The 12,712-nt window shown below is 38.5% G+C and overlaps 1 protein-coding gene across 1 annotated transcript in view; it reads right to left on the bottom strand.

The window, feature by feature from the left end:
* The window catches only part of CEP83 (centrosomal protein 83), a 102,141-nt gene extending 98,446 nt beyond the window's left edge, over positions 1-3,695 (bottom strand). Inside the window, exon 1 of the mRNA XM_069489983.1 lies at positions 3,457-3,695. The gene's annotated coding sequence lies outside the window, so the exon portion shown is untranslated. The remainder of the gene's footprint in view (positions 1-3,456) is intronic.
* Positions 3,696-12,712: the final 9,017 nt, after the last annotated feature.

Here is a 12,712-nt window from a genome sequence, read left to right on the forward strand (position 1 = left end):
TTCAACTTCATCCTACCTCAGCTCTGGCTGGCTATATCAGTTGCCAAGAACTCTAATGTTAATTATTACTTAATAGCTTTTCTGCTCAGAATAATCTTTAATTGAACCACTGTTTTCACATGCCCTTCACACAAACAATACATATCTATCATGCATCTCTATGTGAAAAATAATGTGCAGGAAATTAAAATTTGTCAGTACTCCAAAAAATATACTTAAGAACATATACTGTATGCCCTTTAATAATATCTGAAATATCTGCCCTAAACCAAAATCTAATCACATTTGAGAGAGATTAAATGTGAACACTAGAGATAGGCACTGCAGCTTCAATAGGAAAAATCCCTATAGTCCAATGCTACTGTTTTCAATGGTTGCTATGTTATACTGCAATTGGGTTACTGGGCAACAACTCAGAAGCTAGGATGGCAAGCTCTCTCAAGAAATAACAGAATCAATCCAAGATTTATAAAGTACTCTGAGACTCAACTTCACCTTTTTATACCTTCAACTGAAGTAACTCTTTGTTAGAAGCATCAGATACAGGATTTACAGCAAGACTATTAAACTACCTGAACATTTTAAATACATAGTTTGAGAATGATAAGTTTTCCAAAAGGCAATGGCCAGGTTTAGGTTCCTCCTAACTTTGAATTTTAAACCAAAAGCAATTTGAAGTCACAATATACAGAAAGCAAATAACTGGGCATTTCCTGACTTTCTTAATTTCTTTCATCCTGGATTATAGCCCAGTTAAACTAAAAAGAAATAGTACTAGATTTGACAGTCAGTGCTATGACCTATAAGGGGCGGTTCTAATGGAAAAATACACAATAAACTTAGGAGAATTGCGAATTTATGAGGGACAGATGAAATAACTGACATAACTTCATAAACTAAGTCTCAACTAGGTCAAAGAGTAGGATGGAAAGGAGTAAATTGGGGAGATGGAGAGAGGAATAGAAGTGAGGGAAAAGAAGGGGAAGGAGGGAAGAGTGTGGAAGAACACACTTTTAAAACTAAGATTCTACTAACAAAGAACCAGGAAATTGACCAAACTCCCCAAGCCCACTTGGGAGTAGTGCCAGCATTCCTGAGGGAGTCCTTACTGCTGGTATTGTCATGGGAAATTCTCAAATTTTCACACTTTCTAGGAACAGAAACTTTCCTTCTGATTCCAATGAATTCCCACTCTTTAATCTGCTTTCTTATGGTTTACTGTTGTCCTTCCTCAATTTCTCTACTCTCTCAACAATCTTCTTACTTCCACTATGCTATGGAAAGAGGTGGACAGAAATGCACATTCATCATCTTTAAGAAACATTTATTCAGCAACTTCTATTTGGAAAAGACTAAGGATACAGCTCATTGAGATCTGGAGTTCTGCCCTTAAAGGGGCTTACAATCTAGTTAGGAAGTCAAGATAAACATTAAAAAAGATTAAGAAATAAAATACAAAGCATAGGTATCAATTATATGACTCCCAAATTCATACTCTTCCTATAGTATGTAAGAGGTCATGGTGAAGTTGAACCTTATAGAAAAAATACAATTTACATTTTAAGAAAGAGGGAAAGAAATCAGGTGAGAGAGGTAGAAAGACATGAAAACTAATATGGAAAGAAGAAAGCACATAGCAGGTTTAGAGGATAGTGAAGAAACCAGCCTGGGCAGAAACACCTTTTCAAGGTGTTCTTGACCTTTTTCAAGAACATAAACTTGAAAAAACAAAGAATTTTGAAGAGATCAGCTTAGATCAAAAAAACGTGAACTTCAGTTAGTAGGAAGTTTTTTACAGATATATACACACATTCTCTAAAAGTACACACAGGTTAAACAATGTGAGAAAATTACTGAACCTAATACATTATGTATAACAAAATTAAAATCACACTCACTTTAGACAAAGAGACTACCTAGATAGAGAAAAAAAAAAAAAGAATTCTGACAATTCACTAATCTTTCTGTTAAGATTTCATTCTTCTAAGATTGAGTTAGAACTTCCCACAACATAATGCTGTTTTCTGACTGCTAAGGATTTTATCACACATCATGAGTCATTCTTATTTTTTTTTCCTGTTTATCCTGCCCAACTTTGGAATATTTCATTACTTCAACATCAGCATGTAAGAAAGAAAAAGGGGGAGAGAACTAAAATGAAGCTATGGGTTTCAGCAATACAGTAAGGGCATGATGTTAAGAACATCAAACTCCAAGTTCCAATTCCCATTACTAATAGACTGACTTCAAAGAAGTCATTCAGTCTCACTCTGTCTCAAATGTCCTCATATACTTACTTGAAAGCTTATTACATTCAAAAGATCATTTAGAAAACTAAAAACAAATTATATCATTATGAATTCAATGAGCAGAGAGAATGAGGTTATCAGCTAAGCCAAGGATTAAAAACTACCGGTAAATAATAAGTGTTTCAATCTCCCAGTGATGTCTGAAACTCTAAATTGGTATTACACCATTATTTGAGAATATTTCTAAATATAGTCTGCACACTTCATCTGATTTGAAAAGAAAATACTCAAAGTAAGGGTAATACTCGGCATACTCTGTCCTAAAAAAGCAAAGGGCAACTCAAATCTATTTGCAACCCTCAGGAGAGTCCTGTGTGACACTGAAATTGAAAGCATTCTAATAATTCTGAACGAGTTTGAAATCAAACCTCAATACAAAAGATGAGTATTAAGTGTAACCACCTACAGGCTAACCTCATGAATTTTGAGAATTCTGCATCCAGATGACTGTAGGGTAAGTTTTCTAGTTGAATGTTATGCTTGTTTACTGAGACGTTGCCTGGTAACAGAAGCATTGCTTTAACGACCTACTCAGTTTTGGACCCACTCAAGTATTTTGTGCTCATAGTCTGAATAGATTATGAACTATATATCATGAACAAGTCTCTCCTTATCCTAGGTCTCTCTGAGATTTGAAACGGCTTCATCATTACATGATGATTAATGTGACCAAAGGCTTTCAAAACACTCAGCAGTGGGTATGTTTAAGAGCAAAGTGCCCACTGATTATGGTCAAAAGTTGGACACTAAGGATTTATCAAAGTATCTATTTAAACCCGACATACTCTAACAGATTTTAGACGTTATCTCACTAATGGCAGCCAACATCACTGTTAAAATTGTCTTCAAGGCCAAGGAAAATGATGGCATAGCTTTTTCATCGTAAACTGGAGGTACTTACACGTTTAGCCAATTACTAAACTAGCTCCACAACCACACGCTACAGTGCATCAAAAAAGCTCCATAAAGAGTTTCACGTGCATTTAATTGGCTACAGAACGTCTCTCACAGGCTACTTTTCTAACACGCGCCTCAATTACTTTTCAAGGAAAATAAAAAAGGATTCAAGGACAGGTTGTGGGGGGGGGGGGGAATAGTATCCCAAAACATGGAAAAGATGCTGTCCCCAGAAAGAGAGGTTACGTACCACACTCACACACGGTCCTTGCAACTTGCACACATAAAACTTAAGTGACCGGAGTTCTGGCCGCACTTGCCACTGGGGGGACACCACCACAGCTCCAACCATCGGCACCCACTCAACTTGGCTCGTGGAGGCATTGGGACAAAGGGTTACAGTCCTACAGCGGGGTGTCGGCCCAGCCCGCCACGCCTGGGGAGGTCCCGGCGGCCGCTCGCCGCCCAAGCTGAAAAGGAGGAGCCGGAGGGCCGAGCGGGCTCCTCGGGCCCCCCACCCTGAGGAAAGCTGATGTATCTCGGGAGAGCTCCGAGAGCGGCGGCCCGGCCTCCTCAGGGGTGCAGGGCGAACCCCGGCGCTGACGTCCGGCCGAAACGCCACCTCAGCCCGCCGCCCCTCCAGCCCGGCGGAGCAGGGTCCGTCCAGAAACCCAGCGGCGCGCGAAGCAGGAAGTCCCGCCCCTACGTCGACGTCACCCACGCACGGACGCCGGCCGCGGCCGGAGCCGTTAGAGGCAAGAGGCTAACGAACCCAGGCGGGAGCGGTTGCTGCAACCGCGGGCGTTTTGGGGCTCAGGCGGTGCTCTTGTAGTGCCCTGTGGGGACGCAGAGATCCCCCGATCCCCAGAGAACGGAGAACCTAGCCCTGGGCACTTGTCTCAAGGAGCCAGAGTGACCCGGGTCGTTGGCGCAGGAAGCCGGTCTCCCTGGCCTCCGCCCAAGGCAGCATTTCTAGGGGTTTTCCCCCTTTTCGCGCTTCTCCTTACCTCTTCCCACACTTTTGAGCCGCCACCTCCGCCCGCCTGCCATCACGCCTCTGCGTGCAGATTTGCGGGCTCCCGAAGTCGCCCGCCTACCCCTCCTGCCTTGGGGCATCAGCCCACGAGTGGGCAGTCGGCCCAGCTTGCCACGAGGGAACTCTCAGGTCAGGACCAACGGCCCAGGAGAGAATCCCTCCCCGCCCCCGCACCTCGTGATCCTAATCTTACATAGTTATCCCAAAATCAGGGCCCAATTGGGGTCACATGGTTAACCGCTTGTCTTCAGGCTGTCAACTAGCTGGAAGAGAGGGTACTAGCTTTTGAGAACTTCGATTATAACCCAAGAGCTGAGATAAGGTAGGCTTTCCTTTCAGCCTTTCAAAATAGGTGGTGGAAGAAATAGGCACCTTGTCTTCCCCATCGTTAGTTCAATGCCTTGGTTTGGGTTTTGATTCTCACTACATTGTGAAGAACAGTCCCCCCCCCCCCCCGCCCCCCGCCAAGGCTAACATTTTCAGGTTCTTGTTATGATTAGAAAGACAACAGATGTGACCGTTTTTGTTGAAATGAGGAAAAAGGGCATTAGAAAGACAGTGAGTTGGTAATGGATGGGTTACAGATATAAGACCTGGGAGATATTTCAAAGAACAGAATAGAGAATCTGAAAATAAATTCCTGTGTACTTATGTTTAGTATAATAACAATGGCTCCTATTTACTAAGCACTTACGTATCAAGCACTGGCATACTTTTTCAGGTTATCTTATTCAACCGTCACATCTCTGTAAAGTAGGTACAATTATTATCTCCATTTTACAAAGTTACCCAGAGTCATTACTTGCAAACGTTGGTGCCAGACAACTCCAGAAATCTCGGTGGTAACCAGTATGTACATTACAAATCATTGGTCAGTGGGAAAAAGATTATTCAAGAAATGAGTGGCCACTGGGGAGAGGAGGCTTTACATCTATCTCATTTCTTGTGCCAAAATAAAAACTAGACGAATCAAAGACTCAGAAGTAAAGAATGAAGCCTGGCAAGGTGGCACGCATCTGTAGGCCCAACTACTTGGGAGACTGAGATGGGAGGATGGCTTAAACCCAAGAGTTAGAGTCCAGCCTGAGCAGTATAATAGACCCCATCTCTGGGGGGAAACAATGAAACAATAAAAGAAGAAAATCGAGGTTAATATGTTTATAATCTAGAAGAAAGGCCTTTTCTAAATATGAAACAAGAATCAGAAACATTGAAGAAAATGGTAAATTTAACTACATGAAGATTATTGTTGTCTACACATGAATTGGAAAACCGTGAACGGGGAAATAAATTTGTATCAATTGCATCATATCATTTGTATCATGAAAAAAATTCATAATATACAAAGAATTCTTAGAAAATCAGTTAAAAACTTAAACACTCCAATTAATAAAGGTGGCAAAAGATATCACTAGACAGTCTGAAGCCAAAAAAACCCAAACATCCAATTAATAAAAAGATGTTCAACTTTCAAACAATCTTTTTTTCTCTATCAGAGTTGATAGGGGTGTGGGGATACAATTACTGTCATGCACTATTGATGTGAAGGTGAAATTGGTACAATCTTACCAAAATTTGACATATCCATTAGCCTTTGCCCCAGGAATCTCATTTCCTAGGCATTTATTCTAAGGAAAATAAAAGAAAAAAGATTCACAAGGATATTTTTCGCCACTTTTTTTTTCTAACAGCTGTGTCTAGAAACAATGTAAGTGCCCGCCACTAGGACGCTAATTAAAATTATAATCCATGCACACAATGGAGTAAACAACCCATTAAAAACAGTGATGTAAATTTCTTTATTTACGTGAAAATGTATACATATAGGTTGGAGTTTTTCCCCCTCAAGAAGAAAAGCAGACTATAGATTATCATGTCCAGTACTGTCCCAATGTGAGTATTTATGTACATATGAGAATGTAAGTGTACAAAAAGATCTGAAAGGATGTTAGTCAAAATCCAAGTGACTTTCATCTTTTGGACTTTTCTATCTTGAGGGTTTTTTTAAATAATGAATTTATCATTTTTACAAAAACAAAGTTGTGTTTTTTATTTTTTAATTAAGGGTGTATCAGTGAAAGGGGGACCAGTTGACTTCAGGCCTTCACAGGTAGATTACCTTGGTGTAGTCACTATGTCTGGGGATCTGAATCTCAGCCTTTTTGTGCCTATAAATTTCATTATATTCATTTGCCTACTGTTGGACAAGCTGACTTACCACCTGGATCATGATTTTGACTTACCATCATGATTGACTTCCCAAATTGGACTGGGTATCCTTCCTCCCTGTGTAGTATTTGTTGCAATATAATTTCCTCTTTCTGCCACTAGACTGCTTCTACCATATATATACACACAAATACAAATACCTTTTTCTGTCGTGTGTTGCACATTACTTTTTTCTTGATTCATTATTTGTCACCTACATTTCTGTACAGAAGTTTTAATTTTAACATAGTCAAAATACCGATGGGATTATATAGATCTTAAAGAGATATTTTGAACAACTTTATGCCAATAAATTCAGTAACTTAGTTAAAATAGACAATTCCTGAAAAAATACAAATTACCAAAACTGACACAAGAAGGAATAGAAGATATCAATAGCCCAATATCTATTAAAGGAATTGAGTTTGTAAGCAAAAAACTTCCCACAAGGAAAACTCCAGGCCCAGTGAATTTTATCAGACATTTAAGGAAGACAAAGTACCAACCCTCACTATTTCAGAAAATATCGTGGGAAGAAGTACTTCTAAATTCATTCTATGGGGCCAGCGTAATCCTGACACCAAAATTGGACAAGAATGTTTTATAAGAAAATTACCAGTATCCCTCATGAACATAGATATAAAAATTCTTAAACATTAGCAAATTGAACCTTGCAATATAGAAGATAAGATACCATGACCAAGGAGAGTGAGGTTAACATTGAAAAATCAATGTAATTCACCACATTAACAGAATGAAAGAAAACAAAATGATGGTCTCAATAGATGCAGAAAAAGCATCTGACAAAATTCAAAACCCATTAATGTTAAAAACTCTCGGAAGCTAGGAATAGAAGGGAACTTCCTCAATCAAATAATGATCATCTTTCAAAAACTTAATGGTAACATATTAAATCTTTTTCCTCTAAGATCAGGAAGAACAAATGTAAGATAAGAATTTCTGCTCTCACCACTTCTATTTAAGATATTGGAGGCCTTAATTAATGCAATAAAACAATAAGAAAAAGAATGAAGATTGGAAAGACTCAGACTAACTGATTTCAAAATTTGCTATAATCAAGATGATACTGTACTTGCATAAGGATAGAAGTACAGGTCAATGGAATATAATTGAGAGTCCAGAAATAAATTACATTTATGGTCATTGACTTTCAACAAAATGTCAGAACAATTCAATGGAGGAAAGCATAGATTTTTCAACAAATGGTGCTGGAAAACCTGTATATCCACATGGAAATAAAAACGAAGTTGGATCCCTACATCACACCGTTTACAAATATTAAGATGAACCAAAGATTCAAATGTAAGAGTTAAAACTATAGAACTCTTAAAAATATATATAACTGTAAATCTTCATGACCTTGAACTAGGTAGTGGTTTCTTAGATGTGACACAAAAAGCAAAACCAAGGGAAAAAATAAATTGCAATTCATCAAAATTAAAAACTTTTATGCTTCAAAGAACACTATCAAGACAGTGAATTGGGCACAGTGGGTCATGCCTGTAATCCCAGCATTTTGGGAGACTGAGGCAGGAGGATTGCTTCAGCCAGGAGTTCAAGACCAGCCTGGGCAGATGAGCCAGACCCCATCTCTCTCTCTACAAAAAAAAAAAAAAAAAAACAGCCAGGCATGGTGACGCATGCCTGTAGTTCTAGCTACTGGGGAAGCTGAGATAGGAGGATCACTTGAGCCCAGGAATTCAAGGCTGCCATGAGCTATGATTGTGCCACTGCAGTCCTGCCTTGGTGACAGAGCAAAACCATGTCTCAAAAAAAATCCAGTTTTAAAATGGAAAAAGGATTTAAATAAACATTTCTCCAAAGAAGATACACAAATGGCCATAAGCACGTGAAAAGATGTTCAACATTGTTAGTTGTTAGGGAAATGCAAATCAAACCATGAGATACCATTTGACTAAGATGGCTATAATAAAAAAAAAAAAAAAAGGACAAGAACACAAGTGATTGGATGTGGAGAAATTGGCACTCTGATACCCTGATGGTGGGAATGTAAAATGGTGCATCTGCTTGGGGAACAGTTTGGCAGATCCTCAAGAGGTTAAACATTTAGTTACCATATGATCCAGCAATGCCACTCCTATATAATGCCACTTCCATATAAATTGGAAAATGTGTTCACTCAAAAACTTCTACACAAATATTTATAGCAGCATTATTTATAATAACCAAAAACTTGAAATAACACAAATGCCCATCAGCTGATGAATGAGTAAACAAAATGTCGTATATCCATACAATGGAATACTATTTGGCCATAAAAAGAGATGAAATACTGATTCATGCTACAACATTGATGAACTTTAAACACATTATATGCTAAGTGAAAGCCACGTATTGCATGATTCCATTTATATGAAATGTCCAAAATAGGCAAATCCATAGGGAAAGAAAGTAGATTAGTGGTTGTCAGGGATTGGGGACTATGGCAATGGGGAGTGACTGCTAATAAGTGTAGGGTTTACGTTTGGAGTGATGAAAATGTTCTGGAATTACATAGTGGCAGTGGTTGCACAATTTTGTAAATATACTACAAACCACTGAATTTTACACTTTGAAAGTGAATTTTATGGTGCACGAATTATATCTCAACTTTTTTAATGGGAAGAAAAGTACAGTAGTCCCCTCTTTATCCATGGGGGATATGTTCCAAGATGCTCAATGGATGCCTGAAGCCATGGATTGTACCAAACGCTATATACACTATATTTTTCCTATACATATGTGTCTATGATAAAGTTTAATATATAAATTAGGCATTGTAAGAGCATAACAACTAATAATAAAATAGAAATATTATAAACAGTTACTGCAATAAAAGTTATGTGAGAGGTAAAAAAAAAAACATATCTGGCCGGGCGTGGTGGCTTACCCCTGTAATCCTAGCACTTTGGGAGGCCAAGGCAGGCAGATCCCTCGAGGTCAGGAGTTCAAGACCAGCCTGAGCAAGAGCGAGACCCTGTCTCTACTAAAAAATAGAAATAAATTAGCTAGACAACTAAAAATATATAGAAAAAATTAGCTGGACATGGTGGCACATGCCTGTAGTCCTAGCTACTTGGGAGGCTGAGGCAGAAGGATTGCTTGAGCCCGGGAGTTTGAGGTTTCTGTGAGCTAGGCTGATGCTATAGCACTCTAGCTAGGGTAACAGAGCGGAACTCTGCCTCAAAAAAAAAAAAAAAAAAAAAACCATATCTCTCAAGATCTGTTGTTGTATTATACTTACCTTTCTTGTGATGATGTGAGATGATAAAATGCCTACATGAAAAGATGAAGTAAAGTGAATGATATAGGCACCATGATGCAGTTTTAAGCTATTGTCGACTTTGAACACACGCACTTTGATACCAATCTGATAACCAAGACAACTATGAGAGACTAACAGATGGGTAGGATGGATACGCTGGACAGAGGGATGATCCCAGCCAGGATGGAGCAGAATAGTGTGAGATTTCATCATGCTGCTCAGAACAGCATGCAATTTAAAACTTATGGATTGTTTATTTCTAGAATTTTCCACTTAAGATTTTATGGACCAGGGTTGACTGCAGGTAACTGCAATTGTGGAAATCGAAACCACAGATAAGGGGAGACTATTGTAAAACTATACTCACAGACAACATGACTGTATACATACAAAAGCTTTATGGATACACAAAAAAGCTATGAGAACTAGTAACTTCATTTAGCAAGTCACATGATACGTAGTCGTACAAAAATAAATTCTATATACAAACAATTGGAACAAACAATTGTAAAGTGAAACTGTAAACATTTATAGTGTATTCAAAAACATCAGAGACCTAGGAATAAACTTAAAAGGTGTGCAAGATCTCTACATTTAAAACCACAAAACAAGGTGGATGGAAGGAAACTAAAGAAGAGTTAAATAAATGGAGAAATATTTTATATTCATAGATGGGAAAACTCAGTATCATTAGGCTGCATATTCTTCCTAAATTGATTAGATTCTCCCTATCAAAATTACCTCAGGTTGGCCGGGCGCGGTGGCTCACGCCTGTAATCCTAGCACTCTGGGAGGCCGAGGCGGGTGGATCGCTCAAGGTCAGGAGTTCGAGACCAGCCTGAGCAAGAGAGAGACCCTGTCTCTACTAAAAATAGAAAGAAATTATCTGGCCAACTAAAATATATATAGAAAAAATTAGCCGGGCATGGTGGTGCATGCCTGTAGTCCCAGCTACTCGGGAGGCTGAGGCAGTAGGATTGCTTGAGCCCAGGAGTTTGAGGTTGCTGTGAGCTAGGCTGACGCCACAGCACTCACTCTAGCCAGGGCAACAGAGCGACACTCTGTCTCAAAAAAAAAAAAAAAAAAAAAAGAAATCTACAGTTTATATGAAAAGATGAAGGATCTGGAACAGTCAAAATAATCTTTAAAGGAAGAAAATTAGAGGGCTAGGCGCAGTGGCTCACACCTGTAATCCCAGAACTTTGGGAGGCCAAGGCAGGAGGATCACCTTGAGGCCAGAAGTTCAAGATTAGTCTGGGCAACATAGTAATACCCCATCTCTACAAAAAAATTTTTAAAAGAGATTACCTGGCATGGTGGCACACACCTGTAATACTAGCTACTTGGGAAGCTGAAGCAAGAGGATGGCTTGAGCCCAGGAGTTCAAGGGTGCAGTGAGCTATAAATGCATCACTGCACTCTACCCTGGTGAAGAGAGCAAGAATCATTAAAAAAAAAAAAAAAAGAAGAAGAACAAAATTGGAAGACTTAACGCTATCTAATTTCAATACTTCTATAAATTTACAGTTATTGAGACTACATTATTTGCATAAGGATAGACTAGTAGATAAATGGGACAGATTAAAATCTAGAAATAGATCCACAGGTAGTCCCCAAATTATGGATAACCTAACTTAGGGTGTTCCGTGTACTTACAAACAGGCTCCCAAGGCTCCCCATAAAGATAATTTATAATTAAATTATTAAATTATTAATTCAGGAGCTAGTTTCTTCCACACATCTAAAAAAACCTGCATGGCATAAATGGTTTGTTGGCGCAGCTCCTTTATGCTGGTGACTAGTCTCATAGATAGATAGAGAAGCAGCTGATAGAAACAACTGCTGATAGAAACAACAAGAACATGAAGAATCAAAAGATCCAGAGCCAAGAAAGTTTATGACAAAAGAATTAGCTGTAGCCTTTCTTCTCATTGAAGCAGGATTTGCTAAGCTTGAGAAGCAAGATCCCAACACCGCACAGTTTACAAAGGTTCATTGTGCAGTTAGTGAGAACATCAGCTGTTACAAAGCCATTTATGATGAAAAAGAAAAAGGCTGTGCAAACAACCCTAGATCATTTTTTAAGAAACCAACTTCAGTGGTAAGCTCCCCTCCTCCAGCAACAGAATCAAATCCTGATTCTCCAGCACTATCTCCATCATTATCTTCTGATTAATGTTAGCCTGCCTTCTTGCCTCAAAAATGCCTCTTCCAGTAAGCATGATATTGATGCAACGTTAGATGAGTCATAACCTGTAATATTTTGAAATTTCTCCTATTTAAACTTTTTGTATGAGTTTGTTGTTATGTTCTGTTTGTTTGAATTAAAAAAAGAATATGATAGTTTCTGTAACTTATTACAGTCTAGGGATATTGGGTATTGCTATTATTACAGTATTATACTGTATTATTATTACCACATATGAGCCATTATAGTATTGCTATTATTATTATACCTGTATATGTGATGTTCATCAGGGATCTGAGTTACATATAAATCTGACCTAAAGATGTTCTCAGGAACATATCTCATCTGTAACCCAGGGACCACCTATGCAGTCATTTCATTTTTGACCAAGGCACCAAAGCAATTCAATAGAAAAGTTTTTAGGTAAATATTGCTAAGACAAGTAGATAACCATTTGGGGAAAAAAAAAAGAGCTCCAACCACTTTACCTCCAGACATAGAAAGAAATTAATTCAAGATGACTCATAGGCCTAACAAAACCAAGATCCATAACACTTCTGGAAGAAAATATTGAAGAGTATCTTTATAACACTGGGGTAGGCAACTATTTCTTGCATGAGACACAGCAGGCACTAATCATAAAAAGAAAAAAATTGACAGATTGGACTTTATCAAAATTAAAAGTTCTGCTCTTCTAAGTTACCATTAAGCTACAGACTGGGAAATATTCACCACACATGTATCTCACAAAGGACTTTTGTCTAGGATATATAAAGAACTATAAGTTA

The sequence above is a fragment of the Eulemur rufifrons genome, chromosome 16 (assembly GCF_041146395.1).
Source record: "Eulemur rufifrons isolate Redbay chromosome 16, OSU_ERuf_1, whole genome shotgun sequence".
Taxonomy (NCBI): Eukaryota; Metazoa; Chordata; class Mammalia; order Primates; family Lemuridae; genus Eulemur; species Eulemur rufifrons.